At 43.9% G+C, this 26,473-nt stretch overlaps 1 protein-coding gene and 1 non-coding gene across 4 annotated transcripts in view; both read left to right on the top strand.

The window, feature by feature from the left end:
- LOC124605241 (transmembrane ascorbate-dependent reductase CYB561) overlaps positions 1–26,473 on the top strand; it is a 299,305-nt gene that overhangs the window by 200,651 nt on the left and 72,181 nt on the right. The gene's annotated exons all lie outside the window — the stretch shown is intronic.
- On the top strand, positions 453–526 carry Trnat-ugu. The gene has a single exon. It is a non-coding gene; the product is annotated as a tRNA-Thr (tRNA).

Below are 26,473 nucleotides of genomic sequence, written 5' to 3' on the forward strand. Positions count from 1 at the left end.
TCACACTCTTAGCAGTGGAACTTCGAAAATAATAACGAAATAATTTTTGAAATTACAATGAAATGAACAACCTTAGCTGCTTACAGGCGTTGACATACGTCAACGGGGACAGGCGAAAATGTGTGCCCCGACCGGGACTCGAGCCCGGGATCTTCTGCTTACATGGCAGACGCTCAATCCTTTTTTTTTTTTTAATCTCATTTTGTTCGTTATAGTTCGTTGCAATTGTTTGTGGCGGACGTCCCCAGACGCCCTTTGAAGTTCGTTATTGACCCATTCACTCAGTTTATTACAGAGGGCAGCTAACCCTCTGACCGAACACGCTGAGCTACCGTGCCGGCTGAGCCACGGAGGACACAGAGGATAGCGCGACTGCCTCCCGCGAAACCCACATTCTCAACGTATTGTCCCGCACTACATTCGTAGTGCCCCCACCCCCGCTATCCTCTTTGTCCTCGGTGGCTCAGATGGACAGAGCGTCTGCCATGTAAGCAGGAGATCCCGGGTTCGAGTCCCGGTCGGGGCACACATTTTCATCTGTCCCCGTTGACGTATGTCTACGGCTGTAACCAGCTAAGGTTGTTCATTTCATTGTAATTTCAATCTAACGAGCTGCTTGGTCACCGATGGTATCTGTCCGAAAGTTCGGACTTGTCCGAAAGAACAGATACCATCTTAGTAAATATAAAGAAATAACTTTCTTTACATGTGAAATTTCATCATTTTTTTCACTTATTAATGGCAGCATTTGTTGCTATAGGTGCACTTTTCTTCATAACTAAGAGAAATCCTTCGATGAATTTTGCACAGCATACAAACCATACTTAAAGGGGTATGAAACTCTAGAATTTTCCAAATCTATTAAAAACTGTGGTAAAAATTGAGGCAAATAACTATAAAATTTGTTTTTTTTCTAATCATGAAGTTTAAAATAAAACAGCTCATCCTTTTTTTCATAAATTAATTAAATTCTAGAGTTTCATATACCTGTAAGTATGGTATGTATGCTGTGCAAAATTCATCGAAGAATCTCTCTAACTTATGAAGAAAAGTGTACCTATAGCAACAAATGCAGCCATTAGTAAGTGAAAAAATGTTGAAATTTCGCACGTAAAAAAAAATTATTTTGTTGTCTTTTCGAACTTCCACTGCTATGAGTGTCAATCCTGAATCCTTCCTGGTGATGCTGACAAAGTTTTATGAATTTATTTGTAAAAGCATATACACTGGAAATTAAAATGTCCTGAGATGCCTCTCCTGCTCCAAGTCGGCCCGTTTGACGTCCTACCCCCCTTAAGAGTCCACTTTCCTGAAGATGGTGGGTTTGATTGAGTCCAGTGGTGTTGTAAGCTAGTGATGGACAGAACTGAGAATTCTCAGGAATTCTGAACTGCCGATATACAGGGTGGTTCAAAAAGACTCAAATGATTTCACACATCTGAATCTTGTAAATGAATGTAGGTATGAACGTGGGGTGGACGTTAACTTCGGCACATGACTAAAAAGTTTTTATTTTCAAGGGAACAATTTCGCTTTATTAAGGTGCATATTTCATATTGTAAAGGATATTGCTATCCTTAGTTGTATGACGTAGTAAATCGTATCCCTTAACCCAAACTAGCCACCTCTACCGATTTAAGCGAGACACTCCCGACTTTTCGCTTTTTTCCCACCTTCCTATCATTCCATTATTTCTCCCGATTTTTAGCTAATTATCATAAAACCTAAAAAATGTGTTCTGAAAACCCGTGATCTCAGTTTTTTTGCACGATGGTCAGAAGTCACTGGCTCAAGAGTGTCGAAGTTCATATTTTCCTTTTACCCACGCATTTTGTAGAATGTATACTCGTATTGCTTAGTGTTGTACTCTTTTTGGACTTATGTTTGTGCAGTGTCGTTTTGCTTATCAATTAACGTTTTTATAATCGGTATAAATCTCTAGAATTGATGATTATGAGTGTAATTTTGTCACCTGAATCATCTGATTCATCATATTCGTAGTATTTTGCTTCGGTGTTTTGTTCCTCATTATGGCACAAAATATATAAATGTTTTCTTGAAACAATATTCGGAAGTTTCCGTGCATTATCGAATGTAGGGGAGGTCTCTTCTGTGCGTTTTGTACTCTTTGTGGATGTGACATTTGTATATCACTTAGTGGAAAAATCAGTATTTCAAAAACGTGGAAACAAAAAAAATTGAGAAAAGGTTTATAGGGAAAGACTCAGTTGTCTCGGGATTATACTGAGGAAGAGCCCAGGTTTTTGATCATCCGTATCTCCCGATTTTTAAAACTGGATCTCTTGAATTTTGGTTTCCTAAGGTTGGCAGGTATGCCTAACTCTAGCAATACCAACGCATTTCCCAGAACTCGCAACACGATGGAGAGGGTACTTTATGCCCACCTTAAAAAAAAATAACAGAAAAATCAAAATTCGTTAACTGTTATTGACTTATATTAGCAACATAATTTTTTAAACAGTTTCTGATGCTTAATTAGGATCCAGGACGTGAAAAAACCGTCTATTGTTCTCTTAGCAACATCAGTCAATGCAGTTCTAGTAACGTCTACTACCAAATGTACTACAACTATCACAAAAACAAGTTTGAAATTCAAATTACGTTAATTATTGTTGACCTTGACTCACAGTAAACTTCTGAAAGAAATTTTGTTGTGTAAGTAATCCCGAACTTATAAATATCGAAACTGACATTCACTGGTAAAAGTGACATGCAGTACTAAGTCTTAAATTTTTGGATAGTTTAACTGAAAGTTCTAAATCATTTTAGGAATATGGTAGAATTCATTAAAAACAATTTTTTTCATAATTTTGAAATACAAAAAAAAAAAAAAAAAACTGAGCAGGTTTCAGTATACCGGCCACGCGGCAATATGCAAGTAATTTTAGGGTTTCGCACGTAAGGGTAGTGTCTAGATGCATCGCATCAAACTTATTGGAAACTGATGAATTACGGGTGTAGAAGTATTATTTCGATTTGCAGGATGTTAGTGAGCAATGACGCGGTTTATTCGCGAAAAGTTTACGAAATTACATATCATATCGTTGGACGAAACGCGGTCGTCGTCGTCGTCGTCGTCGTCGTCGTCGTCGTCGTCGTCTTCAGTAGCTTGTGTTGTCGGTACAAATTACTATTTGAACAATTTTAAAAAGGATACGTGGACCTGAAAGACTAATTCGGAAAAATCAGTACCTGTACGATCAACTTTTCAAAGCATGATATTTCAGTCAGTATTCAAAAAGCAAAGAGACCTGTTTTCGCACAGGGCATCTCGGTCACATTATCTTAGAAACGAAGCGTGTTCTCTCTGTCGGCCGGCTGGAGTGGCCTTGCGGTTCTAGGCGCTACAATCTGGAGCCGAGCGACCGATACGGTCGTAGGTTCGAATCCTGCCTTTGGCATGGATGTGTGTGATGTCCTTACGTTAGTTAGGTTTAATTAGTTGTAAGTTCTAGGCGACTGATGACTCAGAAGTTAAGTCGCAGAGTGCTCAGAGCCATCTGAACCATTTCTGTCTGTCGACTATCCCATACCCGTGACCGACAGCCGCAAAATTAAAATGTACAGTATAAGCCAAGTGAGCTTAAAACATGCACACGCACAAACCTTTTTGATACTTTTCACAGTCGCATTTATGATCGAAGTTTGTATTTACCTTTAAGGAAAGTTCAGTATATGGGGTGGTTGTAATAAAAAAAGCGCTGCTTCTTGCAGAGATCCAGTGTGGGCTGTAATTAAAGTATGGCAGCGAAATTTGGTAGACATTCTAATGTGTTAATGCGGAACCGATTTACCCTGGAAAAAACTAGTTCCAGTTGTGGCCACCAGGTGCAAATCTGGCGCTGATGCAAGAAAGACTTATATAAATGTTTGCATATGTAATGGGTTGGAAACGGGACGTAGGCAGAAAAGGTCAAAAAATAAATAAATAAAAGAAGAAAGGCACCAGCTTCATTATATCATTAACCGCCGCTTACGCCGTTAGTTCTATATAAGCACCAGAGACGTCGACGAAATGCTGAATAGCGCCAGATTTACACCTGGTGACCAAAATTTGAACAAATTTTTTTCCACCGAAAATCGGTTCCGCAACACAGCATTAGCATATGTACTAAATTTCGCTGCCGTACGGATAATTACAGCCCACAGTGAACCTCCGCGAGTAGTAATTACAACCATTCAGTACCTTCCAAAGGAGCCACGATATACCTCCTGAGAACAGTCAAACTCGTCGCATAAATCGTCCTATACTTTGTTCATCAGGTCTAAAGTTACTATATTCACTCATGTTTGCTATACGGCGGCGCAGTTCACTCTAAGTTATTGGAAGCGGAGATCCATAGGAGTGTTCCACAAATCATCACAAAAGAAATCACATACCGTGCGATCAGAGACCCTGGAGGCCAATGTTGCAGTGTGAGATCATCGGTTTCGGATGAAGTGCTGTCGAAGCAACAGACGTACGAATCGAACTATGCCCTATCTAACAGTCAATATTTAAGCTATTTCCTCCGTAGACACAGGACGAGTGCTGAGGTACGGCACTATCGCTAACAAAATATTCCCATTGTAGTTACTGCTCACACTCTAGCTTGAGCGTCCTGTTTAGTACTCGTAAGCAAATTGAAACTGACGTCTGAGCCTGAAACTCCGACGACTGCAGTGAGAAAAAACTGACCAGGTACGAGGAGGACTCGCACGCTTTGGATTCCGCACAGACTTAATTATGTATGTATACAGATTATCCATTCCGGGAATCGAGAATCTCTGCCATTATTGCGTATTTTCGACATCGATACTCGTAAGATGTTGGTCCCAGGGATTCCAAAAGTTTCGATAGTGTTTTAATTTCAAGTTTGAACGAATGGCATAAATATTTTTTCGAGTGATATAATTACAAGTTAATAGTTTCCTGATTTTTTTTTCCCCCTTTACTTGTACTGTGAAACCTTCTTTCCTTTTTAATTTTATGAGTCTAAGACAACAGGAAGTATCCCAAAGGTTTTAAGGCGTGAGTGCGAGAGTATAAAAAATATGTGACAAAATGGCCGATCGTTTGATTACATTGATTTAGAATATTAACTTTCTTACGCCACCAAAGGACCACACACCTTAATATGTGACATAAATTTCAACTTTATATGTGTACACGACTCTGAGGAAAAAGGGTTTTTCGACGGACGGACGGACGGCCAGACTGATAGACAGATGGACAACAAAGTGATCCTATAAGTGTTCGCTTTTTACCGGTTGACGTATGGAACCCAAAAAGCTGGGAGGGGGAGAAGAGATTACATACTGCACAATTCTTAACAATATGTAGATGTACAGTACGTGGCATTGTAAATTATTTGCAATTAAAGGATAACTTAATGTAAGGACAGTGAATAGAGGATGGAAAAGAACAGGTGATGGGTACGTTGAGAAAAATTATAATCATTGTCGCGCGGCCCGTAACACTTACGAATTATACCGCTCCACATCATCTAGTCCTAATTGTGTTGTTTTGCTTTCGAATAAAATGTGAAGGCAAATTCTCATAAAGTTTTATTCCACTAACATAAAGTCTGGCTTCCCTTTTAAGAATAACAAGTATCTGCATCATTAAATTGAAATAAATTTTTTGGACCAGTTCCTTCTGAGGCTGACTGTTCAACTAATTAAGTTACCAAGGTGATGGTGATCCTATTCCCACTAAGCGGGAGAAGTAAGGTAATTGCCGTTGTAGATTTTTGCCATTGTTTGCCACCTGCCGGCAGATTGCGGTAAAAAGTAAAACCTGTCGTATTGCAAACTTATAATACTTAAAATTCTGACACAGCAAATTTTCGCGGTACTTTCCACAGTACTAACGTAGGCTGTAAAACGCAGCGAACTACCGGTAGAGAACATCTGATCTACGTTGTGCTTTGCGGTGGAAGATAGAAACCTAGCACTGCGACATTTGGCGGGAGTGAATGTGTTAAATATTAAAGCATACGTGTAAACTTTGAAGCGCGGTTGCACAGCTGCTGCAAAGGTACAATGGCTGAACTTAAAATTGGCGAAAGGAACGTAAATTAGATTCGCAAATGTACCTCTAAGTAAGACAGATTATCACTAATCTTAATTCAAACTAGTTCTGATTTGGCGACTGTTTAAACCAGTGGTCGTCAAACTTATTTGCCTAAGAACGTATACTGACATTGTGTGTTAGCACCTCGGACTGTATACGTACCGATCTTATTATTAATCGGTAACGCACATCGATTATCATCTTGTACGCCACCAGTAGATTAGGTACACAGTAAGGGCGCGATAAGTTGGCCACCAGCCCCAAGTACTGATCATTAAAAAGTCGGCACCATTCGGAACGCTTCGTGTCGACTGTTTCCCGTTTCAGATTGCTGCTGCCACCCAAAATTTGTGACACTGTAAGAACCTGATGAAGTGTTGCTGTTTGTGTGCTCTTATTGATTCGGCTTCTCATTGCTAGGGCATGTTCTTATAAATTACGGCTGAGAATCGCGGGCTGCATGAGTACTTGATTCGGGCCGCAGTTTAATGACCACTGGTTTGAACGATTTTTAGGCAGGATCAGTTAGCAGTGTAACGCGAACACTATCTACAGTGTCGAGGTGCAAGTTCGCAATATGCTAATGAAATTATTGTGCCAATTTGTAATACGCTAAATAAACAACATTGGCGAAGATACACTCCACTTCACTGACGATGTCGCAATTTGTGAAACTTCACAGAACATCGCGGAATATGATGAAACAAGTACAGTTATGCATCGAACCTGACGAAGAGCAGTTCCAGCATTTGCTGCGAGTACTATGTAAGTATGCATGCATATGTATGTATGAAATCTACCAATTGTGCCTTGCCGGCCGGAGTGGCCGAGCGGTTCTAGGCGCTACAATCTGGAACCGCGCGACCGCTACGGTCGCAGGTTCGAATCCTGCCTCGGGCATGGATGTGTGTGATGTTCTTCTGTTAGTTAGGTTTAAGTAGTTCTAAGTTGTAGGGGACTGATGACCTCAGAAGTGAAGTCCCATAGTGCTCAGCCATTTCTTGAATTGTGCATTAGCATCTCCCAAAATTGCAAATGTGTCCCATTATAGATTCAAGTGTTATGATTAATTAAAGTAGTTCGGGTTTATATGGATCGGAGCTATATTTTCAATACCGAGGTCGCTAAGCACGCATGTGCCGTGGCGTTCAAATCGTGATGGTGGATCAAATTTTCAGTGTCAGTGTTTCGTCGGCAAGGAGGGGGGGGGGGGGGGGTGTTGTGGTAAAGTTCGTGTCACCAGTCAACGTGCTTGTGTCCTGGGTTGAACTCCGAACCTTTCCACAATGTCTCATGAAGTGTGGCTATGTGACACTGTTGTCGGTAATTCGTCCGTCGAGTGGGGACATTGAACACATCGGTAGAAAAAAAAATACACCGGTTCTCGTCCAATCACCGAAGTTAAGCAACATCGGGCCCCTTTAGTACTTGGATGGGTAAAAAAACACACCGGTGGGAAAAAAAAACGCGGCGACCCCGTTAGGGATATTTGAGAGGTGTATGTTATGTGCTACAACCAGGTTTCACCCTGTCCCTCGTCTAATCTTCATTATCATCAGCAGCAGCATACAATTCATACATTACGCTATACACACCATCCCTCACACTCACCTGTACTCTACAGTTACGCATAAGATACACCTCTCTCAAATTCAAAAGGAAAAGGGCCGATGAGCGCGGAGGAGGAGCGCCACTTCGACGGGCGGCTGAATCCACCTCGTGGAATATCCAGGCCCCATATGCTATATGACATTTACATTTTTTCTACTTTTTGCAATTCAAAACTACTGAATGTTAATTTTCACCAGAAAACTCGGCAGTGCGACTGCAGTGCCCCTGACAACGCTTGGCCCGCAACATGTTACGTCTGCTGTCTGGACAATCTGCCTATCGTCTAGTTAGTTTTAGAATGGCTGCGATACCCAGGTAAGACGAGATCATAATCGCAACCGCTTCCTCTCCCGTCCCCTCACACCCAGTTGTCACTTTGTTGATCCTCATCTCCTGGGAGAGTACACACTGGTCATTCCATATAACACCGTGGCCACCTTCCTTAGCCATAGGAAGTTATAAAAAGGTGACAGCGGCAGCGGTGTCGGTCGGGCTGGTGAGGACACCAGGTCAGCGACACACTTGCTGGCATCCACCTGCCGCTAGGCGCTAGCGGGACACCGCGCCGTCACCCCTCTTCCTGCCGGACCTTAGGAAATACTCGATAATGAAGTCGTCTTAGTCCCTCTCTCTCTCTCGCACGCACACGCACACGCGCGCGACGCTATCCGCTCCTGGTGCAGGTGACCAGAAGCGTGATAGATGCGCTTCATTCCGACCGCGTGCGGCCTACTAGCGGCGGCTTTCGCTGTCCATTCTTGGCGACGTCTAGTGGCTCTGGGAGGAACGGATATGTTCCACACGTCATGGCTGGGCCGCTTGCCTGAACTAGAAAGCCGGAAAGGACAAGTATTTTACTGGGACACAAGGCGTGATTCCCGTTCTGAGAAACCATTATCAGCCGATCACACTGCGAGAAAACGAGAAAAAACCAATACTGGATAAATATTCTTTGAAAAATTTGTGAGTTACGTTGCCTCAAGACATATACAAAGTTTCTAGCTTTAATACTTGATCGCGCAATGAAAGGACAAACGTCCTCCTTTGACACCAAGTGATCAATGGAAGACACCGTGTACATGTGGAGCGCTCTACATTGGAACTACGAAGAGAAACGTGAATACAAGAATGAAAGAACATAAGTTTTTGCCGACTAGGCAAAACAGAAAAATCGTGTGTAGCAGAGCATGCTCTTGTCAGGAAATAATGTAGTGCAATTTTCCGAAACCAAAATTTTATACACTGTGACAAATTATTATCCACCACTGTACAGAATATGTACAAACATAGTGATAATTTTAACAGAAAAGAAGAAGTCGTGACACTCCATGATATATGGACAGTCTCTCTGCAGAACCGATAGTTAAGATTTTATCCGTGACAGGCGACAATCGGTAGTAAAGTTTTATCTTTGACAAAGATTATCTCTGCTTATCACGTGTAAACTCGACCACGCCCACTTTTAAAGAGTGTGTATGTCGTTCTCCGACGTCCGACTTGTCAATGGGCAAGACTCCGCGTCGCCAGGAGCACCTCCGATGACGTCGAGCGCAGCTCCGAACGAAACTTTAGGGCTGAAAAGTTCCTTTTACTACGACCCCACAGCCCAGAAGACTCATCAGCAGCCGCGCGGGGTAGCCGTGCGGTCTTGGACGCCTTGTCACGGTTCGCGCGGCTCCCCCCCGTCGGAGGTTCGAGTCCTCCCTCGGGCATGGGTGTGTGTGTTGCCCTTAGCGTAAGTTAGTTTAATTTAGATTAAGTAGTGCGTAAGCTTAGGGACCGAGGACCTCAGCAGTTTGATCCCATAGTCCTTACCCCAAATTTCCTACTCGTCAGCAATTTTGAAACTTGAATTATTGTGTTATACTTACAACATAATAATATGCTTCTTAATGGGTAGATTGTAGCAACCTTGCCGCAGTGGTAACACCGGTTCCCGTCAGATAACCGAAGTTCAGCGCTGTCGGGTTGGGTTAGTACTTGGATGGGTGACCATCCGGTCTGCCGAGCGCTGATGGCAAGCGGGTTGCACTCAGCCCTTGTGAGGCAAACTGACGAGCTACTTGATTGAGAAGTAGCGGCTCCGGTCTCGGAAACTGACATACGGTCGAGAGAGCGGTGTGCTGACCACATGCCCCTCCATATCCGCAGCCAATGACGCCTGTGGGTTTGAGGATGACACGGCGGCCGGTTGGTACCTTTGGGCCTTCATGGCGTGTGCGGGAGGAGAGGAGTTTAATAGGCCTGATCATATCAAATACTGAAAGTCAGATTTTCGTTGCCCCCGCGGCAACCCGTTAGATACGCAGCCTGCAACTGGCAACGGCTACTGTTTAGCCTAACCATTGGTTAGAACTCGACATCGCAATCCAATTTCATGGACCTCCGTGGGAGGTTCTGAAATGCCGAGGAATGGTCCACCATCTTATGTCAGGGTAATCACGTGAATTTCGGCGTTGCGATGTATTGCTGTATTTGTATTACTGTGAGTGATTATGGACATGAAAGGAAGGATGTAACCTGGTGGCAACATTTAGATTACTTTTCTCGAAAACTGTGAAGGAAACCACCAGACTTCCCGTTTTTATCAAACGAACAATGTATAAAGGTTTCAAATTTTCAGATACTGTTGACTGGCTCGTAATCTCCTTGAAGTGGCGATTATGTACGGTATGTCGTCACTTTTCTGACAATGACTAACAAAGTATTCTACATGTTTAAGCACAGCTTCTCGCGAATCATCACGCCCATTACGAGGGTGAAAGTTCTACCATTGACTTTTATCCGTTTACGACAGTGCAAGAACATTGTCTAAAATCCTGAGATGCCTGCAGCGCTGTACACAGTAGCTTTATAGTTCCCGTCGCCCGTGCCAATTATTTGAGTTGAGACAAGAACGTCTTTATGAGGAGCCTGCTATCTAACAAGCTCAACTGCTGACTAACTCTGTGTGGGACGTGTTTGCTAAGCAGTATTATCACTTTGTTACAGCGGAAAGTGTAGTATGTGTCATGGTCCTTTCACAGAGCTGCTGCTCATGTTCCAACATAATTTAACTTTTCCACGTGCAAATACTAAGTTTATAGGGCCACCTATTTTTGCTATCTGCTTCTTAATGTCACAAGAAAACCACAACAGTAGAGGCTAAATCGAAAACGTTTTCGCTGTGACTGCTAACGTCAGTCTCCAGGAAGTGGCTGTAAAGACTTTGACAGACAATTTTCTTTATAAATCGATTGCTCAATAGTCTCTTGTCTGCCAGTTATAAAGAAAGTAACGATACGAAACATAAAAAACTAAGTTTACTGCTGCTTATTCAGTATAATGATCACTGTACACTTTCATATCATTATACTCATAAAATACAAGAGGCGACAGGTTACCAAAAGATGTACAGAAACCAGACTACAGTCATATAACTTCCATCAGCAGAATTTCTCTAAATTGACAAATCCCATAACCGTAGATTTTCTTTCCGTAATCTGACTCCAAAGATTAGTCGTAAAATGATTGTTGCAGCGGTCGATTCGAAGGTGTTTCCATTCTTCTGCGAATAATTCGTGTTACTATTTCGCAACAATTACTAGACAAGTTTTTAAACACGAAGGCGTAGCCATGAGAGCGTTTAACATTTGACTTACACGCTTGATTTAAAGTTACATAACGACACAAAACAATATTTTACAATAGTGTAGAACCCCAAGAATTTTTACACATTTTAAAAATATAGAACGAAAAAGAGGACGATGCAGATTTATGCCTAGACCCATCCTAATTATTCTTAAATTTTATTTGGTTTAGAAACGTATTTGCGTAGTATCTTTCTGTGACGACTTATTATATAGCATCTTTTCTTAATTTTCTTTTCAATAATAGGCATTGAGGCCCCAACCTTACCGATAAAATTTCGGAGGCTGTTCAGGGACGTTATGTGAGTTTTTTATTTTTATTTATTTATTTATTTTTTATATAAGGGAACCAGGGTCCCCTGCGCCTTGTTAGACACTAATAATGTAGCTACGGTTTATTAGATTTGTTACCCGAGTTACCTTTGTTTTTTTGAAAATTCCTTTGATAGGAATGAGAGAGCCTGTGATATGCAATCACCAAAACGCACAACGCACAACACACAACACAGAGTAAAGTAACAGCCCTCAGATGGAAAAAAATAAGCGGCATGAACAGCTCTGCATAGCATCGTGTTGCATCATGTCCAGTGAACCCACATATGTGGTGCATATCAGCTACCTCTTCATTAGGAAACATCTCCATACTGCTGTGTATCTCCGATAAAGTAGAGCTAACACTGCTGGAACAAAAAACCGAAAGACAACCGAGCAGTGCTGAATGCAAACTTGAGTGCGAAAAGTAAAGTGGACACTCCTGTTGCCAAAAGCAAGTGACGTGAGGGAATGGAACGAGGTTATTTCCAAAGAAGACACACGGAGCACACCGTAGAAAGTTGCACTGTTGTGCAGGTATTTTCAGTGCAATACAGATACAAAGATAAAAGGGCCCAAGGAATCAAAAATAAATACAATTACTCTGTAACGAAGTTCAGGAAACTACGGGTCCCTTCATTCGGAGGTTGTTCAGGGACAGTTTCTAAGCATTTTGATGTATTTTTGGTAAGTTCGTGTTCATCCAGTCGAAAATGGTATTGAGACAGAAATATTTACACGCGTAATAGTGTTCTCGGTGCTGCTCTCTTTAGCGAGGACATAAATACTGACCAAGTCAGAGTAATATTCGCGCACTGTGGGTTCTATACAGAATTTGTTATGTACGCATACAGTTCGTCCATTCTGGGAACTGAGAACCTGAACGATTTTTGCCTGTTGTCGATATCGAAACTGGCGAGATATTGGTCCCAGAAATTCCAAGACAGTATCAAAATCTCTACAGCATTTCCTCACAGGAGAAACTTCACATAGCTCCTCACTCAGATTTAATGGTGAGTTGGCCCAGTGGATAATCCGTCAAAAACTGAACAAAGATGGGAGTTTCCCTTGGCGGACCAGCCCAGTCTTAGAAACGAAACGAGCAGGGGACCTCAGTTCAAATGTTCAAAAGTGTGTGAAATCTTATAGGACTTAACTGCTAAGGTCATCAGTCCCTAAGCATACACACTACTAAATCTAAATTATCCTAAGGACAAACACACACACACCCATGCCCGAGGGAGGACTCGAACCTCCGCCGGGATCAGCCGCACAGTCCATGACTGCAGCGCCTTAGAGCGCTCGGCTAATCCCGCGCGCCGGGACCTCAGTTTATATTGTGTGCAGAGAGAAGATTTAACAAAACATTTTTTTTATTTACTTGCCAAACATAATTGCAACTCACATTTTATTTTTGCATGCAGTAATCTTCGTCTATTATGCGTCTGACGGATGATGAATGCAATGTATTATCAAATTCCAAATGATACTTCTATGTAATGTAGTTACAGAGTTTTTACTTTACTTGCACTGTGAAACCTTGCTTCTTGCGGAATTTCGTGATTCCAGGTCAACGGGACGTACCCAATAGGTTTTCATGAGTAAATTTGCAAGTAATAAAATACGTAACATAAATTACCGAATCTTTTGACTACATTGACTTAGAAGCTTTAATTTTGTACACCGCCATGTGGCATTGGTTTGAACTTGATACGCCGATCTGTTCCAGATAAAAAGGGAGCTTAACAGGCAGACGGACAACCAAGTGATACTATAGGGGTTCCGTTTTTACAGATTCGTGCCTTAAAAATAAACATACAGGGTGTATCAGAAAGAATCATCCGATTTGGCACGTCTGTATCTCTGGATCTAATAAACATATACAATGAATTTTGTTTTCCAATGAACGGGAAACTCCGTTTTCTTTCGTACCCTTTCATGTGTGTTCATCATGGTCCCCTTAGAGATGCACCGCATATGTCAATGCGGCATTCAAATTATTCCCACACTGCAGCGGGCATGTCTTGAGTTACAGCCTCCACAACTGCTGTTATGCAATGTCTTAGTTCATTCATTGTTGTTGGTAACGGAGCCTCATGAACAATGTCTCAGTTCATTCATTGTTGTTGGTAAGGGAGCCTCATAAACAGTCTTTCATAAACCCCCATAAGAAATGACATACAGTCATACCGGTGACCTTGGAGGCCAGTAATGTAAGGCTGAATCATTTGGTCTACTGCGACAGATCCATTGTTCAGTTTGATTTAAAAATTCCCACACTTCCAGATGCCAGAGTGGCAAATGTTGGTAAATGGAGTTGTTCGAATCCGTCTTCAACTGTGTATAAAGAAGGTTCTCAAGCATATTGAGATATGTGCTTTATGTAACAGTGTTCTCGGCAAAGAAATATGGACCATACACCTTTTCCCGTGAAACGGCACAAAACACCTTTAATTTTGGAGGACTCCCCTCGTGTTGTACAACTTCATCTGGTTGTTCCGTACCCCATGTTCTCACATCATGACTGTTCAGCTTTTCATTTAAATGGAATGTGGCCTCGTCACTAAACATTAAGCGTGGAAGAAAAGTGTCATCCTCCACCGTACCAACAACGAAATTAACAGAACTCCACACGTAGTTGTTTGTCACCTTCACGGACAGCTTGGACGAGCGGAGTTTTGTGTGGTTTCATGTATAAACGTAAACGCAACACACGCCAGACGGACATAGAGGGTATGTTGAGCTGTCGAGCTGCACGGCGAACGGATTTCTGCTGACTCCTTGTGAAACTATTGCGGATGCATTCGACATGGGGACCTGGATTGAGTTAGGGATTTAAGTTCTAGTTTGTTTGTAAGTACAGTTCACGTTTGCAGTCCTGGCCCAAACTGAAATCCCGGCGGCGCAGTGCTGTCTCACAGACAATCGGTAAAGTTGGAAACCTTCCTCATGTCAGCACGTTGTAGGTGTCGCCACCGGCGCCAACCTTGCGTGAATGCTCTGAAAAGCTAATCATTTGCATATCACAGCATCTTCTTCCCGTCGGTTAAATTTCGCGCCTGTAGCACGTGATCTTCGTGGTGTAGCAATTTTAATTGCCAGTAGTGTAGATATAATTCCTCAGTGCGCGATAGCCAGGTCAGATTTTTTTCTGTCAGCCTGTCACTTCATCGTCACAACCACTACACGCAGCAGCAGAACTGAGTAAGGAACTGCGGGCAAAACTAAATGTCGCCTGCACGTCTTCAGTTGAGATAACTGCGTAGGTATAGAATTTGCCGGATAACAGCACAGTTAGGCTGAAGGTGTGTGGGTGCATTTCTAGAGACCACACTACCTGTGCGTGGTCATTGTTCCGATATGCGTGCTGCACAGCCCGTGACGTCAGCTGCGATCGCGCCTCCCACTGTTCCCGCCGTCCCACGCCGCCACAGCAAACGCTCCGGAGACGATGGCCTGCAGCAGCCTGCTCTGAATATCAATAGTCCCTATTAGCAGGCAGGCCGTGGCCAGCCGAGCCGGCGCGGCTAGCCAGCCATCCAGCGCTATCCGGTAACACTGGAACCCAGCGGGCTCACTTTTCACATTTCCTGCTCAGCTGAACCGAGTTACAACAAAGTACGCCCATCTGCAGTTATGGTTGAAATGGCTCTGAGCACTATGGGACTTAACTTCTGATGTCATCAGTCCCCTAGAACTTACAAGGGAACCTCCCCATCACACCCCCCTCAGATATAGTTATAAGTTGGCACAGTGGATAGACCTTGAAAAACTGAACACACATCAATCGAGCAAACAGGAAGAAGTTGTGTGGAACTATGAAAAAATAAGCAAAATATACAAACTAAGTAGTCTATGCGCAAGATAGGCAACATGAAGAATAATGTGAGCACAGGAGCGCTGTGGTCCCGTGGTTAGTGTGAGGAACTGTGGAACGAGAGGACCTTGGTTCAAGTCTTCCCTCGAGTGAAAATTTTAATTTTTTGTTTTCATTTTATGTGACAAACTCTTATGTTTCCATTAGTTTTTTGGGAGTGATTATCACATCCACAAGAAAACCTAAATCGGGCAAGGTGGAAGAATCTTTTTACCCATTCGCCAAGTGTACAAGTTAGGTGGGTCGACAACATATTCCTGTCATGTGACACACATGCCGTCACCAGTGTCGTATAGAATATATCAGACGTGTTTTCCTGTGGAGGAATCGGTTGACCTATGACCTAGCGATCAAATGTTTTCGGTCCCCATTGGAGAGGCACGTCCTTTCGTCTACTAATCGTACGGTTTTGCGGTGCGGTCGCAAAACACAGACACTAAACTTATTACAGTGAACAGAGACGTCAATGAACGAACGACAGATCATAACTTTGCGAAAATAAAGAAAGTAAAATTTTCACTCGAGGGAAGACTTGAACTAATGACCTCTCGTTCCCCAGCTGCTCACGCTAACCACGGGACCACGGCGCTCATGAGCTTACAGAAGCATTGATATTGCCTATCTTGCACATAGACTACTCAGTTTGTATATTTTGCTTATTTTTTTCATAGTTCCACACAACTTCTTCCTGTTTTCTCGATTGATGTGTGTTCAGTTTTTCAAGGCCTATCCACTGTGCCAACTTATAACTAAATCTGAGGGGGGTGCGGTGGGGAGGTTCCCTTGTTAGAACTACTTAAACCTAACTAACCTAAGGACGTCACACACACATCCATGCCCGAGGCAGGATTCGAACCTGCGACCGTAGCAGCAGCGCAGTTCCCGACTGAATCGCCTAGAACCGCTCGGTCACAGCGGCCGACTTTTGTCACTTCAGTGTAAGGTACACCTAAAAGTATATGACACCAACAATTTTTCATTCGTATCTGCTAAAGAGCTGCTTAATTTCAAAGAATCTGTACATTATTTTGAGGCATCCTGGATTGAGTTAGGGATTTAAGTTCTAGTTTGTTTGTAAGTACAGTTCACGTCTGCAGTCCTGGCACATACTGGAATCCCGGCGGCGCAGTGCTGTCTCACAGACAATCGGTAAAGTGTAGATGGCGTGCACCCTTTTGTTCTGGCTTCAGCGCTCTACAGTACTGAGGCCTCGGCATTTCAGAGTGCACCAGAACTGCAGACGTTAACTGTACCTGCAAACTAACAAATTAGTTACATAGGTTTTTCTTGAGGTAGTAATTAAAACTTTATTATCATCCTTTGTATGTAGGTGTAGACCTTTCCCGCAACCATTTCTTCCTACAACTGCTCTAGACTGCACCATCCTTGCGGCCGAGGTGGCCGAGCGGTTCTAGGCGCTACAGTCTGGAACCGCGCGACCGCCTCGGTAATTGATGTGTGTGATGTCCTTAGGTTAGTTAGGTTTAAATAGTTTTAAGTTCTAGGGGACTGATGACCTCAGAAGTTAAGTCCCATAGTGCTCAGAGCCATTTTTTTTGCACCATCCTTGTACAGACTAGCGGAAAAGAGCGCGGCTGGTTTTAATGTGCCGCTTGTGTGGAGCGCGGCGGCGTGAGCGAGCTTTACATGCGTGCTGCTAAAGGCGGGCTCTCGTCTGTTGCTCAGAACAAAGCCACTGACACGCGGCAGCGCCCGCGGCGATGGATGTGCACCTCGTCTGCTACTATAAAAGCGGATTCGCACTTGCCGGAACGTCACCGTAACGTAACCGTCACGTTTTTGAACGCCGACAGTCAAAGGAATTTCTGAGCAGTCATATTACACGGCACGTAAACGTCGAAAGAACGCCGTGACGTTAGAGCTGGTTCATAAAATACCCACTAGAGGCGCTATTTCGTAGTTCGCGGTAGACAGTCATAAAAAGCCGAAATTCAGTTTAAAGCAGTTTGCACTGATTGCTGTTGCACTTGATGATGAGGAACAGAGAGCAAAAAGAGTCTGGATTAGATAAATGTAAAAAATAAAAAAATAAAATCTAGACTGTGAAAGTGAGCTCCACACTCTTTACAAAGTTCTGGAAGAGGAGGAGTCATCGTTCTGTAAATATTTCAGAGTTTCTAAACAACAGTTTTTTACCTGTTAAGCAAGATACAAATAAAAATACGAAGTGAAACTAAAGATTTAGGTGTCCTATATCACTTCGACAGAAGCTGTTGGTTTGCCTACAGTATGTCAAGATGCATACTGAGCTGCTGTTCGTAGGTAATTTCTTACGAATCTGATTTTAAACTCCTGCATGCCACATCAGCTTTACCCGCGGCTGTTCTTCTCGCTATTCCACTGAAAAAATCTTGAGTATAACACATTGAACAAGATATGTATAGTTTATTTTGCAATGTACTCTTTCAGTATGTAAAATATATAGTACTTTAACGTAGTAATGTCTCCCAGCACATATTAAGACCTTCTCGCGATAGCAGTCAGTGGGGAATACTTTCGTATTAGTCCACACTGTGTACTTAATGTGACAGTTGTCCGTCAAGTACGCTACACTGTGGCCCATCGAAACATTCTTCCCGAGAAACCTTTGGTAACGCTGACGTCACGTGTCGATGTCCTTCCTTTGACGGCGTGTATGAGTGCCACAGAGAGCTACAGAGGAGAATCTACGGCGTAATGGTGACGTAACGTGAAGTGTGAACCCACCTTAACACTGCCGTTCGCTGCGCGCTGGTCTATTCTCGATTGCGGCGCCCTCACTCTTCCACTCTGTTCTTACGTCCTGCAAGTTTTCTCCAACTTCTGTCTCGTAATATGCGTTCCAGGTTAACTCACTTCCTTCGCTATTTGTGATTCGGGAATTTTCGGTTTTAAACAAGCGGCACCTTTGTAGGACTGAATTTTTTAAAAAGTCTCTTTCATCGTGTCTTAGTCTCCTCTTTAAAATTCACATTGCCTTTCAGGATGACGTCGGTAGAATTCCTATCTTGTGCAGTGAATGGCAGATTGCTTTAACCTCTTCACTTCTCAGATAAAAATTAGCAGTTAATTTTTCTTTTCATATTTTCAAGCGAACTAATGAACGAGCATGACGCAAATGAAATAATTTTGATGATTCACTAAGGCATAAACGTAAGCCCACAAATGTGGACCCGAGTTACCATGAAAACGTACTAGTCAGACAGGTAACAATTTGCTGCTGGCTGTAAATAGATCTTTTCGGTGCGTTTTATGATAAGCTTCAAAACAATTACCTTTCACAATACATGAATACATACCACATTTGATATGCGTCTCTTATGTAGGAATTGCAGCTGGGTTTGGCTCTGAGCACTATGGGACTTAACATCTGAGGTCATCAGTCCCCTAGAACTTACAACTACTTAAACCTAACTAACCTAAGAACATCACACACATCCATGCCCGAGGCAGGATTCGAACCTGCGGCCGTAGCGGTCGCCTGGTTCCAGACTGAGGCGCCTAGAACCAACCGCTCGGCCACACTGGCCGGCGCAGCCGGGTTTGCTACATTTTGAGGCACTCCTTGCCTCAACAAATTTTTGACAGTTGGTCAACAATGTAAGACCTAATTTCTGAAACTCGTTGCAGCACAGTTCTTCGTGGCTTTTTATTCACATTTTCTACGTCGTCTACATCTTCACTGTCAGAGGAATTCACTGTACAAGGACGTCCTCTGCCCCTGGCCACTGCCACGGCAACTTAATGAAACTGACTAGTGAACAATAAGCACATTAAGTTAAGCAGAACAATAATCATTGAAAAACGAGAATTCTTTGCCTTTCAATGAGATAATTACGTATTGCTATCATTAAGATGTGCTTCTAATTTCTCATCAGTTACTACTTTATACATTGCTGTAGAGTTAAGTAAGGTGTATTTTAGATTCGATTTTCTACCTGTCAGACATTTTGCGTTATGTGGCAGTTGCTGAATAATTCTTCTGACTCCTAGCGAACAACTTTCTGAACCGCGGAGAGCGGCAGCTGCTGGCCCGTATCTGCCCGCGCCTCCCGCACTTGAGGCACACGCGAATTCGCCGGTTAAGGTGCGGGCGATTACGGCGGGGCTGGGCTGCGCTGATTGGAGCACCGACCACACCGGGCGTCCCCGGCTTAACTCGCGCCGCTAAACCCCAAACTGCGCGACGCTCCAACTCCAAGGCAGGATCCCTCTCTCCGTCTGCTGATCCAGCCAGTAGCCCTAGTCTGCAGCGGTACTGCCGATCTAAATGAGCTGGTCTTAAATGCTATCGTGGAAAACATCAAAACGTGCGTGAGCGGCGCATCTGAAAAGTTTTAAGCAGGGCGGACGAGGTGGTAGTGTCGGCGCCAACATTCCTCTGTAACAGTAAGCTCGTAACATTTACCTAGGTAAATGTACAGAGTGAAGAAGGGGGGAGGAAATTGCTGTAATAGAGACACGAAAATTTGTTCAGACGGTGAGATCTACGCTACCTTTCCCACTGGATATTAGTTGTTTTGTATTACACAATTGCGGTTTCTCGTTTGGGTAGTCGTCACTTGATCAGTGTGCCTGATAACCCTAACAAGAACTTTCGTCATCAGTCTTTGGACTGAACTGATGCGGCCCGCCACTGTTCTCTCTCCTGTGCCAACCTCTTCACCACAATGTAGGAATCAACATGGATTCCGGAAACAGCCCTCGTGAGAGACCCAACTCGCTTTATTTGTTCATGAGACCCAGAAAATATTAGATACAGGCTCCCAGGTATATGCTATTTTTCTTGACTTCCGGAAGGCGTTCGATACAGTTCCGCACTGTCGCCTTATAAACAAAGTAAGAGCCTACGGAATATCGGACCAGCTGTGTGGCTGGATTGAAGAGTTTTTAGCAAACAGAACACAGCATGCTGTTCTCAATGGAGAGACGTCTACAGACGTTAAAGTAACCTCTGGCGTGCCACAGGGGAGTGTTATGGGACCATTGCTTTTCGCAATATATATATAAATGACCTAGTAGATAGTGTCGGAAGTTCCATGCGGCTTTTCGCGGATGATGCTGTAGTATACAGAGAAGTTGCAGCATTAGAAAATTGCAGCGGATAGGCACTTGGTGCAGCGAGTGGCAACTGACCCTTAATGTAGACAAATCTAATGTATTGCGAATACATAGAAGGAAGGATCCTTTATTGTATGATTATATGATAGCGGAACAAACACTGGTAGCAATTACTTCTGTAAAATATCTGTGACTATGCGTACGGAACGATTTGAAGTGGAATGATCATATAAAATTGTTGGTAAGACGAGTGCCAGGTTGAGATTCATTGGGAGAGTCCTTAGAAAATGAAATCCATCAACAAAGGAGGTGGCTTACAAAACACTCGTTCGACCTATACTTGAGTATTGCTCATCAGTGTGGGATCCGTACCAGGTCGGATTGACAGAGGAGATAGAGAAGATCCAAAGAAGAGTGGCGCGTTTCGTCACAGGGTTATTTGGTAAGCGTGATAGCGTTACGGAGATGTTTAGCAAATTCAAGTGGCAGACTCTCTTCAAGAGAGGCGCTCTGCATCGCGGTGTAGCGTGCTGTCCAGTTTTCGAGAGGGTGCGTTTCTGGATGAGGTATCGAATATATTGCTTCCCCCTACTTATACCTCCCGAGAAGATCACGAATGTAAAATTAGTGAGATTCTAGCACTCACGGAGGTTTTCCGGCAGTCGTTCTTCCCGCGAATCATACGCGACTGGAACAGGAAAGGGAGGTAATGACAGTGGCACGTAAAGCCCTTCGCCACACACCATTGGGTGGCTTGCGGAGTATAAATGTAGATGTAGATGTAGCACCTCAGCTCAACGTCTTCGACTATGCATGGTATGCAGAGTGTTTCACGAGCCCTATTACAGGCTTCTGGGGGTTGTAGTAAATAAAGTGTTTATAAGAAACACGTTTCTAGAAATGTACCATTTGGATGTAAAATAAGTTTGAAGATTGGATCACTTTCAGATCTCGCGGGCAATGGAGACAACATGCTCAACAGGGGCCCGACGTACGGGCAATGTTTAAGAGTGCTCGCTGTTGGGTTCTATTCTACGTGACGAAGTCGAGAGTGCAGTATGTACGTTAAGCACCTCACTCAACACCCCTAGCTGCGAACGTACCAGTTTCTCACAGCCATTCTTGTAGTAGGATGGAAATGCTGTACGACGAAAATATAATTACAACACGGGCTGATGACGGCACTCTCCCCCAGCTTGTGCGCTCAGCGTGGAGTTGGAGGTCTGGAAGTGATTCGATCTTAAAATTTTATATGCAAACGGTTCATTTCTGCACATGGGCCACACGTCGAAACTTTACCAACAGATGGCCTTCGGCAACCCTTAGAAGCCTGTAAGAGACCTTGTGAAACACCTCTTGTATTATGAACTCTACCTTTCCTTTCTACATTTGCTCCTACGGCTTTCTAGTACCATAGAATTTATTCCGTGAAGTTTTAAATGCCATTTTGGCCCTTCTTCCAGTTAGTGTCTGCCACATTTTACTTCCCGCGCCGATTCTACGAACAACGTCCTCGTTTCTTACCAGATTAGTTCAATTAACTTTGAGCATCGTTCCGTAATGCCATATCTCTTCCAAGACGCTCTCCACCTAATGGCCCGTTCATACCAAGTGAGGCAGCGCATTGCTCAGCAATTGGCTCTAAGCACTATGGGACTTAACATCTATGGTCATCAGTCCCATAGAACTTAGAACTACTTAAACCTAACTAACCTAAGGACATCACACAACACCCAGTCATCACGAGGCAGAGAAAATCCCTGATCCCGCCGGGAATCGAACCCGGGAACCCGGGCGTGGGAAGCGAGAACGCTACCGCACGACCACGAGCTGCGGACGCTCAGCAATTGTTAGCCGGGAAGACGGTAGTTCAGATCCCCGTCCGACCATCCAGATTCATGTTTCCCGTGATTTCCCCTGAATCACTTAAGGCAAATGCCGAAACCGTTCCAATGAAAACGCCACGGTTGGTTTCCTTCACTAATTCGATGTTGCGCTCCTTCTCTAGTAACCTTGTCGGCGACGAGAGGTGTAAAACAATGTTCCTTCTTTTTAGGGCAGTTCATGCGCAAGGTTCACTACGCCAATGTGATATAGACGTTCGATCTGTCGTCCGTTCAAAATGTAATAGACGATTCACTCTTCTATCTTTGGAGGAAACCGATAAATTTAATAATTAAAGACAACTTGGAACTCTGGATTAGATTATCGAGATTGCTGACCTGCCTTTTTACAGGACTAAAAGCGAAATCGTGCAATACACCTTCGATTCCACTAGCCCCATACCCTGTCACATAACCAACCTTTTATTCATCGACGGAGATTCTTCCGTGGCTTATGAGGTTTTGTAGTTTTCAAAGTTCACTTATTATGTAGACAGCCGGCCGGCGTGGCCCAGCGGTTCTAGGCGCTTCAGTCTGGAACCACGCGACAGCTACGGTCGCTGGTTCGAATCCTGCCTCGGGCATGGATGTGTGTGATGTCCTTAGGTTAGTTAGGTTTAGGTAGTTCTAAGTTCTAGGGGACTGATGACCTCAGCAGTTGAGTCCCATAGTGCTCAGAGCCATTTGAACCATTATGTAGACACAAATTTTCTACTATTCTTGAGGAATTTGCGCTGTGTTAGTTCTGTGTGACGATCTCATTAACAACGTAAAGGCTTCGAAGAAGTTAAATTTCCCACTATATCTGCTCCGCTGGAGGTGTTCCTCCCGTACCATGAGAGACGCTCTGTGGAGTCTACTAATAGTAGTGAGAAGTTCAAGATTTGAATCTGTCCGAGAAGCGTGTTTGCGTAGTGCTCTACTCCCATGTGCAAGTTTATGGTTTTAACTTGCCCTACGTAGAATCTTCTTTTACCACTCTAGACTTGACTTTCTTTTCTGACACGATATTCTGCTGCTGCAATGCCGTAAATAATTCACGTTGGAGCACAGGGATGAGATTTATCTTTCTTTAAGCTGCATTCTGTATGTGAGAAATCAATCCAATCTTTTATCACTGAGACATAAAACAGCACTGAAAAACCACTAAGTTTGACCGGTAAACCAGATGATCGGTGTCTGAGGCACCGAAAGCCTTGTGTCTAGTGCACCATAGGCCTAGTGCTGTTAAAAGCGCTAGGGAATGCTAAATGCTGTGCATTGCACAATAACATTTTTGGAAAAAAAAGCTATAAGAATGGCGGCTATGTTTTGCGGTCAGCAGTGTTTCTTCCCGCACATTTATCGTATACAGAGTGTGTATTACATTCGCTAGCGTTCCAACATCGACGACCACACTGCATTCTTGCGGTAAGATAGGAACGGTGCCAAGCTAGCTTCTTCGCCGCTCAGTAAACAGTGAATGCGAAATGACAGTGGAGGTACAGAAGGTCAGAGCTGCTGCGTATTAGCTATCTTGTCGAAAATAGACATTATGAGAGACGTGGCTGTAGCAGAAGTATAAGAATTGTAACCTAAATATAGCAACCAGCCGCTATTATGGTATAAAAGTTATTTACATTTAACCGTCACTGGTTTCGGATTTTAAAAAAATCCATCGTCCGATTGCTCTTCCAAACTTTAATGTTGGGGACTCGCTTTGTGGTCGTTAATTGTTTAATGCTGCGGTGCATGTTGATGAACGATGCGTTCGGCGAATATTTCTTTTGTACTTTTTAAAAAAAATCGCTGTGTTACGCGTGCCCTATGTATGCGCTGTATAATTCAAAAATACGTAAGTGTTCATTCTGAAAGGGTACTACACACTGTGTACAACCCTCACAAAACGTGGCTCCGTTTCACGTGGGTAAAATAAGTGTTATCAAAATTGGATGCGCTGTGGATTTCCTTGGAGAAATAAATAAAGGAAATATGATTAATGTTTTAACACAACAAGAGGTTACTAGTTTTTTCGCATATTGGAGCTTTTTCAGTCTAAGGTTGAAATTACGGACGTGTCAATGTTTCTAGAACTGACAGAGATGATGGATGTAAGTGCTCATTCAGATATGAAATAAGTTAATGTGTGTCGTGAAAATAATTTCTGTTATCTAATATCTTTCCGATTTGAAAAGCCGAGAAATAATTTCTTCGGTTCTAACACCGTTTTCAGTGAATGGTGGAATGTTTCGTTAATGAGATTCGAGCCAGAGAAAAATTTCTTGGAAACTGTGAAGACAATACACAAAAAAATACACTCCTGGAAATGGAAAAAAGAACACATTGACACCGGTGTGTCAGACCCACCATACTTGCTCCGGACACTGCGAGGGGGCTGTACAAGCAATGATCACACGCACGGCACAGCGGACACACCAGGAACCGTGGTGTTGGCCGTCGAATGGCGCTAGCTGCGCAGCATTTGTGCACCGCCGCCGTCAGTGTCAGCCAGTTTGCCGTGGCATACGGAGCTCCATCGCAGTCTTTAACACTGGTAGCATGCCGCGACAGCGTGGACGTGAACCGTATGTGCAGTTGACGGACTTTGAGCGAGGGCGTATAGTGGGCATGCGGGAGGCCGGGTGGACGTACCGCCGAATAGCTCAACACGTGGGGCGTGAGGTCTCCACAGTACATTGACGTTGTCGCCAGTGGTCGGCGGAAGGTGCACGTGCCCGTCGACCTAGGACCGGACCGCAGCGACGCACGGATGCACGCCAAGACCGTAGGATCCTACGCAGTGCCGTAGGGGACCGCACCGCCACTTCCCAGCAAATTAGGGACACTGTTGCTCCTGGGGTATCGGCGAGGACCATTCGCAACCGTCTCCATGAAGCTGGGCTACGGTCCCGCACACCGTTAGGCCGTCTTCCGCTCACGCCCCAACATCGTGCAGCCCGCCTCCAGTGGTGTCGCGACAGGCGTGAATGGAGGGACGAATGGAGACGTGTCGTCTTCAGCGATGAGAGTCGCTTCTGCCTTGGTGCCAATGATGGTCGTATGCGTGTTTGGCGCCGTGCAGGTGAGCGCCACAATCAGGACTGCATACGACCGAGGCACACAGGGCCAACACCCGGCATCATGGTGTGGGGAGCGATCTCCTACACTGGCCGTACACCACTGGTGATCGTCGAGGGGACACTTAATAGTGCACGGTACATCCAAACCGTCATCGAACCCATCGTTCTACCATTCCTAGACCGGCAAGGGAACTTGCTGTTCCAACAGGACAATGCACGTCCGCATGTATCCCGTGCCACCCAGCGTGCTTTAGAAGGTGTAAGTCAACTACCCTGGCCAGCAAGATCTCCGGATCTGTCCCCCATTGAGCATGTTTAGGACTGGATGAAGCGTCGTCTCACGCGGTCTGCACGTCCAGCACGAACGCTGGTCCAACTGAGGCGCCAGGTGGAAATGGCATGGCAAGCCGTTCCACAGGACTACATCCAGCATCTCTACGATCGTCTCCATGGGAGAATAGCAGCCTGCATTGCTGCGAAAGGTGGATATACACTGTACTAGTGCCGACATTGTGCATGCTCTGTTGCCTGTGTCTATGTGCCTGTGGTTCTGTCAGTGTGATCATGTGATGTATCTGACCCCAGGAATGTGTCAATAAAGTTTCCCCTTCCTGGGACAATGAATTCACGGTGTTCTTATTTCAATTTCCAGGAGTGTAGGTTTCGATGAAACATAACTGGCAACATTTTGGTGAAACGTTGGTGGCGAGTACACATTACTGTCGGAAATACGTAATAATTCTGACTCCATTCGTCACAACTTAATATGTGAGTGGATTTTCATCTACGAGTATGATAGACCTAACAATGAGAGCAAAAGTGAGGAACTGAATAAACTTGCTGCATGACTTACGATTTCCACTAGCCGAGACCAAACCGAACATAGAAAATAGTGTTTGGAATGTGTTTTTAGAAACTGACAGATGAACATTAAGTGAACAAGAACGACAGATCTATGGCGTGCA

The sequence above is a fragment of the Schistocerca americana genome, chromosome 3 (genome assembly GCF_021461395.2).
Source record: "Schistocerca americana isolate TAMUIC-IGC-003095 chromosome 3, iqSchAmer2.1, whole genome shotgun sequence".
In the NCBI taxonomy this organism is placed as follows: Eukaryota; Metazoa; Arthropoda; class Insecta; order Orthoptera; family Acrididae; genus Schistocerca; species Schistocerca americana.